Consider the following 8,766-nt stretch of genomic DNA (forward strand, 5'->3'; position numbering starts at 1 on the left):
AAAGAATGGAGAACTTGGAAGCAACTGAAACATGAAGAAACTAGTTTAGGGTGGGTTCCTAGTACAAATAAGATTAGTGGCGCGCTCCAATGAATGGTGGGAGAAAAATACCAAGATTTGTATTATAGATTTTTAAGATTAAAACATAATTATATTTTGGTGTTAATTGTAAACTTATTCTTTTCATTTCTTTTGTAGGAGAACCCAGCCAGACTATAAAAAATTTCGTAATAAATCCATTGATCATGCAATGGAAGATTTGTGGTCTAAGTTATTTGAAGATAACTATGCAAATGGTGAAAGTTGTGTTGCACCCACTATGGATCCCCAATTATTGCACCTATGAATATTGAGGGAGAAAATAAAGAAAGTGAAGAAGAGAATAGGTCTAGGCAAGGATTTGAAAATTTATTATAATCTCAGGATAACCAACATTCTTCTCGATTGCAGGATTTGGAGGTAGATGAGTCTTTATTTTGGAATAATTTCATGAGTGAGGTGAACCGTTGTGGTGGTAACCAGGATGTTAGTAACACTCAATACCTAGGCAGGTAATAATGCTAGAAAATATGCATAAACTCAAAATATGGCTCTCAAACCCACTAAAATGAAGCATAAGAGGAGACAATAAGGAGGAACGGCTAAACTTTCTAGTCAATTGGATAGTTTGATATCAAATTCAAATAGGACATTGGACATTTTAATATCTGATAGTATTGTGAATACTCAAAGTAGTATAAGTTTTAGTCTTGCTGCAGCAATAATAAGTGTTGTTAACCTCATTGTTACTGATGGTATTATGGAAAGATGTGGAGATTTCTGGTGTTTTTCTCTCAGCTTGGTTAAGGATGATTTGAATAGTGAAATTTTTTTTAATATAGAGGATGACTCTTCTAAGAAAGTTTGGTTAAAGTATATGCATGATACAAGCAAGTGAATGCTCATTTTATTTCAATATGTTTGGTTGTAATTTCAATTTGACATTTATGTGTTTTTGAACATTAATTTTTGTATGAACTATATATAAACATTTTGTTTTACTTTATATATTTTCAAATATATGTTCTTAATTACTTTATATTTTATTAAAATATATTGGTTTCATTATTTTATATTTATTAGGTACATCACGGAGTAGGAATGGAAAAGAAAAAAGAGAATGCAAGCACTTTGTGCAATTATAACATCGTATACCACAATTACTTTAACCAAAATATATTATTATAAATATATTTATAAAGAACCTTGTATGACTTCACTTTTTAGAGGAGAGGAATGGATGAGAGAAGTCTTGAATGGACATCCTATTCGATGTGTAAATGCATTTAGAATGGAGTCCACTTTGTTTATCTGGTAAGGGTACGTTGGAGCATAAAATCGTGGTGAGTTATGCCACCATCGGAAGGTCGGCTTTGGTACCACCGTGGAATTCATGGGGTATGGGTACGGCATTTGACCGGGTGCCATCGGGAATGCCGGTCCTTGTTGGATCACATTTACCGGGTCAGGCAGAAGCGCTTCCCTCGCCGGAGTCTAGTTTAGATCCATACGTGAATTGAGGTGTGACCGCAAGTCCGAGATGTTGTCCTCGACTTCATGCTCATTGAAGAAATCCATGTAAGGATACATGTTGGAGATCGAGGGTAGCGTGGTGAACGGGTTGTTACATACCAATCCCCACAAACGGCGCCAAAATGATGTAGTAAATACGGGGCTCACTACGAATACGTATGAGGTATTGGATCGGTCTAGTTTTTTACCCTTGTGGATCGGACCGGGTTTCGGCCCTTGTGTAGTCTGCTTGTTAGTTTAAGGGGTTAAGTTCGATTATAGGCGTGATGCTAGAGGTTCCCGAGCTAAGTAGAGCTATAGAGAAATTGTCAAAAGTCCATCTCTACTGTATTTAATGTGGTATTTATAGGAGTGAGGAGGGAGCATGCACTGGTCTCTCGGCATGTGCGGCACGTGGATCTCATGTAGTAGTCCAGATTGGGGCCCAAAGCGGCTCGTCCACGTGTCCTTAGATTCTTGGGTTTATTGGGCATGATGCTGCCTTGTTTAACCAAGGGAATTAAGTCGGTCTCTCGGCCGTGTTCAGATCTATTTGGGAAAGAACGACTAAAAAAGCTTTCTAGTCTGATCGCGTAATGTTGGGCTTGGTTCAGATGTAGGTCGGGAAAGCAGGCATATTAGGTCGGTGATGATCGGATCAGGTGGTTCTTCTCAAGTGAGGGTCCGATATCGACATAGTGTATGTAGCAGTGTAGTAGGGGATAATCCCTATCATACATATATATAATTAAAAAAAATTGTAAGACCGAGTTAACTTGGCAAACTCGGTCGAATTTGGCCAAATTTGCTGCCAACTCGGTCGAGTTGGGCAACTAGGCGGTCGGGCGCCTAGGGGGTAATTCGCCTCGATCTAGGGGTGCCTAGGTCAATTTTTGCAACAGTGCAATCTACTAAGAATATGGCAATTGTGGAGAAAGTTGGTATGAGTGCTTCAAATAGAGATGTTGGAGAGCGATTTCGATGAAACAATAAGTAGAGCATTTCATGAAGTTTCAGGAGCAGTTAGTGGTAGGAGTAGTGGTTACAAAGGCCTTGCACGTGATATCATAAGACGGAAAATTCTATATTTCAATGTATATCGTCTTACATTACTAATGATGCACAATACATGCCATATTTTAATGTAAAATATGACCATTTTATTATTATCATTATTTTTATAAGATTATTTTATATATATATATATATATATATATATATATATATATATATATATATGATTGTATTGGATGTATTGATGGTACTCATATAGCAGTGTGCACAGTGGCGGACCTAGAAATTCTGTCCAGTGGGGGTAACATATTAAAACAAAAGAGAGAGTTTGAAAAAAAAAAAAAAAAAAACACTTAACAGGGCGTTTGGTTGGAGGGAGTTTAAATTCCCTTCCCACTTAATTCCTACTTAATTCCAAAGGTCATAAAATTCCTTAGTTTGGTTGGAAGGAATTGCAATTCCATGGAATTGCAATTCCCCCATTTTCATGGAATTAAAATCTCATGTCCCCCCCTGGTATTTTAATTCCAGAGATTTAGGAAGAAAAAAAGCTAGTGATGAGACAAAATTATCCCTCTTTTTTTTAAACCTAAAATTAATACCACAACAATAATTGACATTTTGGACTTTATACTACTTATTCCCTTTCAATTCCCATGTATACCAAACATTGGAATTAAAATTCCCAGTAATTCTATTCCTGTAAACCAAACACTGGATTTTAAATTTCCACTTTATTCCCAGTAATTCATCTCCCATGAAATTGCAATTCCTTTCCCACGTAATTCCCTCCTTCCAACCAAACGCCCTGTAAAAGTATAACCATAAATGTTGTTCGATATAGTTAAATTTAAGGGGTATTTAACTTGAAGCAAAGCCAACCAAAATTTGATAGTGTTGAATTAAGGGTTGCAAATATATATATATATATATATATATATATATATATATATATATATATATATATATATATATATATATATATATGAGTTAATACCATCTGAGGTCCTCTGAGTATAGTGGTTTTGCCACGTTTAGTCCTAAACTTTCAAATTGACCATTTGTGGTCCTTCGACTTTCAAATTTAACCGTTCATGGTCCCAGTTAACCACCCATGGTCCTTCAAGTATCGAAATTTAACCAGTAGTGGTCCTCATGAAAGGACCATGGATGGTTAAAATTTAATAGTTGAAGGACCATGTGTGGTTAACTTGGACCACGAATGGTTAAGTTTGAAAGTCGAAGGACCACATATGGTTAATTTGAAAGTTTAGGACTAAATATGGAAAAACCACTATACTCGGGGGACCTCAGATGGTATTAACTCTATATATATATATATATATATATATATATATATATATATATATATATATATATATATATATATATATATATATATATATATAATGATGAATATGATTGTATTGGATGTATTGATGGTACTCAGATGAATATGATTGTATTGGATGTATTGATGGTACTCATATAGCAGTGTGCACCGTGGCGGACCCAGAAATTCTGTCCAGTGGGGGTAAAATATTAAAACAAAAGAGGGAGTTTGAAAAAAAAAATAAAACACTTGAAAGTATAACCATAAATGTTGTTCGATATAGTTAAATTTAAGGGGTATTTAACTTGAAGCAAAGCCAACCAAAATTTAATAGTGTTGTATTAAGGGTTGCAAATAACTATATTAAGTAGGGATTTGAACCCACACCAAACCAAAGAGTTAAACACATACCCTTCCATCTAATCTAACCCATCCTTTATTTACAATTATATGTTTTCTTTTACTAATACTAATATATGTACTATATATACATACATTTATATACAAGTGCTATATATAGGGGTGGGGGAGGGGGGCAGCTGCTCTAACTGCCCCCACTGTAAGTCCGCCCCTGAGTGTGCATCCTTGAGGTCGATCAATTGCGATATAGAGGGAGAAAATGAATTCCTACTTTAATTTCAATGTTATGGTAGCATGTGGTCTTTGATATGTGTTTCACTTTTAATTTATATTTGTTGGATGGAAAGGATCAACACATGATACATGTGTATTTCTTCATGCAATTAATACACCATCAATGAACTTTCCCAAGCCACCACAAGATATCATATTTCTATTACTTTAACTCAAATAAAAATCATATAATTTTATTCCTTATAAAAGTTTAATGTTATATTTTTTTAGGAAGATATTATTTGGTAGATAAAGGATATCCAGATAGACAAGGATATTTGGTACCGTATCCAAGAATAAGGTATTATCAATCTCAATTTGAACAAGAGCCGCCAACTAATGCTCAAGAAGCATTCAATCGTGTACATTCTTCTCTTCGAAGTTGTATTGAGAGGTCATTTGGAGTATTGAAGAAGAGATGGAAGATACTTGCTAAAATGCAACAGTTTAGTGTGGTGACCCAAATTGATTTTATTATGGCTACATTTGCACTACATAATTTAATTTGGAAGAATTCGCAAGATGACATGCATGATGTTTAATGTGCTTGAGCAGCATCATCCAGATTACATATTGTCCGATGAATGTCAAAATTGAAGTAGTAATATCTCCACCAATGAAAAATTAAGTGAGACTTCTATTGAGATGAAGGAGATTCGCAACAATATTGCTACTTCATTATGAGATGCTAGATCATGAATTCATGATTATGCTAATAGTTTCATTTCAAAATGTTAAATTTTAATATGTAAACAAACCTATTTAAATTTAAAACTATTTAAATTTTATGAAGATGTCATTTTTAGTCTTTTTACATCTATCAACTTATCAAAAAGTTAATTTTACCAAACACTTTTAAAGCATAATCAGCTAGTTTAACAGCTCTTCAATTTTTAGCTTCTAGCTTATAGTTTTTTAGTTTTCGGCTATTTTTCAGCTAGGTTCGCCAAACATAGCATGATGGTTTTTTTTTTTTTTTTTAATGCATATACAATACTTTACTAAGTGCTATATAAGTGATTGACATAGTAAATGAATACTATATAGGGCAATTGTTTAGAACAGTTGTAGATTAACAACTATATACGACGGTCCGTATATTAAATATCTTCTTCTTTTTTTTTTTTTTGAAAATAAAGAGCTAATTCATTAATCATAAATTGAAACAGTTACAATAAAGATCAATAGAATGATAAAACATTCTTTACAGTCAGACATAGAAACAACTTTCCTAGCAATGCTAAAAGAAACTTGAATCGCAAACTGTGTTACAAGATTGAAGCCGAATTCATTGGAGGAACCTGAAGCTTCTTTGATGTTGGTAATGATCTGGCTATCTAAGACTGACTCTGTTTGAGAAGTCTTGCATACCACCTGAGTAACTATTGCGGTTCTTCTGTCCGTAGACAATATCTTCATTAATCTGAACTGCATATCATGGTTCAGATCTTCTTCGTTGCTCATGATGAGATAAACATACGCCATGATCAATTAAAAATCGTTTCACCTTAATGAAAAAAGAACTCGCCAAAGAAACGAGAGGGAATAACTCGCCAAAGGAGCGAGAGGAAATAACTTATCAAAATAACTCATGGAAAAAGTGAAAAACACAGATATGTAGATTTTAAAAAAAAACATAACTACACGCCCTCTCCTGTCAAGAAAACACCATGCCTTCTTGTCCTTGATCAAAGCACAAAACTTCTTGTCCTTTTTCAGAACTCAAAGCCTTCATTACCTAGATTTAAGAAAAGAACACTGACACAGCCTTCTTTTCCCTTTTGTTGAAAAATAAGCATTGAGAATGGTGAGGAGCTTCTTGATTATTAGATCTGGTGCTGGAAGTTGTGAAACTAAAAAACAAAATACAAAGGAACTACGGAAGTATGAGACCGCCGGCCAAGGACAGAGTCGGCCAGTGGCCGGTGGCCACACTATGAAGGAACGACAAGATGCAAGGTTTGGGAGGACAGAGAGGTTTTTTTGCAGTATTTAAAATGCCATATATAATATTTAAAAAATAAATAAATACCTTTGTACATATTATGTATATAAAAAATTTAATAACTATATACAACAGTTCCCAACCGGAACCGCCGTATATAGTTATTTATTTATTTTTTATAAATATTACTTTTAAAATCATAAATTTCCTATTAACCTGTCCAATTGCATTAAAATACAATTTAACATTTAACATACAGATCAAAATAATAATCTTAAACATATACAGTAATAATCATAAAGAATACAAACAAGATGTAATCAATTATAGCTATCAAATACAATAAGCTAAGTCACAAATACTAATAACTAAATAGTAATAATAAGAATTTAATATCACGTTCGTGTCATCCAAAAAAAAAAAAAAAAAAGGTTTTGCACCATAAATAATGTCTAATATGATCAATTTCTTCTTATGTATAGCTTTGAATACGAAAGATCTACAAATTTTAAATCAATTTATAAAGTTAGTATAATAGAAATAAATAAAATTTAAATTTAATTGTAAAAATTTTATTGAATCGATCATTATTATTTACCTTGTCTAATCCGTCATTTAATTATATTTGCATAATATTATTGTTGTTACAATCAAGCTAGTATAGTTGTTTGCGCTCATCAGCCAAAGTTTTTGGATTAAGTTCATGCATATGTTTATCCATATGTTTTATCCATTTACTAGAGCGTGTGGATAGCATTTATGTGTCACTACCCCATGCATGTACGTACATTTCTCCAAGAGACACTTATATAGATGAGTGATCTCTTTTTGTATTACAGAGGAATGTAGTTTTTCTATCATCAGCCTCTTGGCATCTAGCTAATAACTTATATATACATTAGCTAATAATTCACATTTTGTTTTGAGTTAATTCTATTTTTTGTCCTAAATTTATAGATAACAATCTATTTTTAGCCATTTTTATTAGAACATCCTCATTTAGTCTTAATATTATTGTAGTATGTCCTACCAAAAAAATATTATTGTGGTATGACCATTTGTAGTCCTCGTTCAACAAAATCGTTGAAATATCGTTAAATACAGAGACATTTCAATCTTTTTTATACAAAGTAGGTTGAACCACTATATTTTTTATGTTTATTTTTTTTAAAATATCCATAATTAAAGACCGAAATGTCCTTGTATTTAATGATATGTAAACTGTTTTGTTGATAAAGGACAAAAAATGGTCATACCACAATAATACTAGGACCAAAATTGAATGTTTTAATAAAAAAAGACTTAAAGCCACCTATAAATCTAGAACCACAAATCAAATTAACTCTTTTGTTTTTATATATAAGTTACTATAGTATATGTATATATACATCTAAAAACATAATAAGTGTGAATGAAAGTTATACCCCTCATTGTATGTCCCTTTTTTTCGTTAAGTTTTCTTGTACATTATGCTATAAAAGTTGTACATTAAAATATTTTGGACAAACATACCCCTACCGTTATAAACTTATAACTTCCGTTATCTTTTCCACTATTGTTACCATGCACATGCATCCACCATATATTTTCTTATCTTCTTCATTAATAATAATATATATACACATTATATATTTGAGTTATATGTTAATTATTACCTAAAATATAAATATCAAATTTATAAAAATGAGTTACATTATTATTATTATTATTATTATTATTTAGAATAATTTAAATATCTAAAATCTAAATAAATTTAAAATTTTAATATAATGTACTAATATTGGGCACTTATTTTTTGCACATCGCGCATAAAAAAAAAAAAAAAAAAAAAAAAAAAAAAAAAAAAAAACTAATTACATATATAAAGGTTGGGGACTGGAGAGGGGTGAGGAGGGGCAACACCCCCATTATATTGCTCCCTTCTGGATCTGCCCCTGATCATGTAAGAATTCACTTAAATATATAACTGAGTTGGGAGTACAGGAAACAATACTAATTGGGATTAATGAATCAACTAGTATATGTATTTCTCTGATTAGTGTTATTAGTTTTCTGCCTACCATGCAATATTTTAACTTAGTGGTATTCCTATTTCAAGTCATCAAATATGTCTACGAAGAAAATGTTATACTTTTCCTGGAAAAGAATAAGTGAATTGTAGAAACATAGATCCCCAATAAATACACTCCTGTGTAAGATTATATATTACTATTTGAGGATACAAATTGAAAGAAAAATCCATACATATATATATATGCATGTATTCTATATTCCCGCATGTAGAAAAATT

The sequence above is a fragment of the Ipomoea nil genome, unplaced genomic scaffold (assembly GCF_001879475.1).
Source record: "Ipomoea nil cultivar Tokyo-kokei standard unplaced genomic scaffold, Asagao_1.1 scaffold2957, whole genome shotgun sequence".
In the NCBI taxonomy this organism is placed as follows: domain Eukaryota; kingdom Viridiplantae; phylum Streptophyta; class Magnoliopsida; order Solanales; family Convolvulaceae; genus Ipomoea; species Ipomoea nil.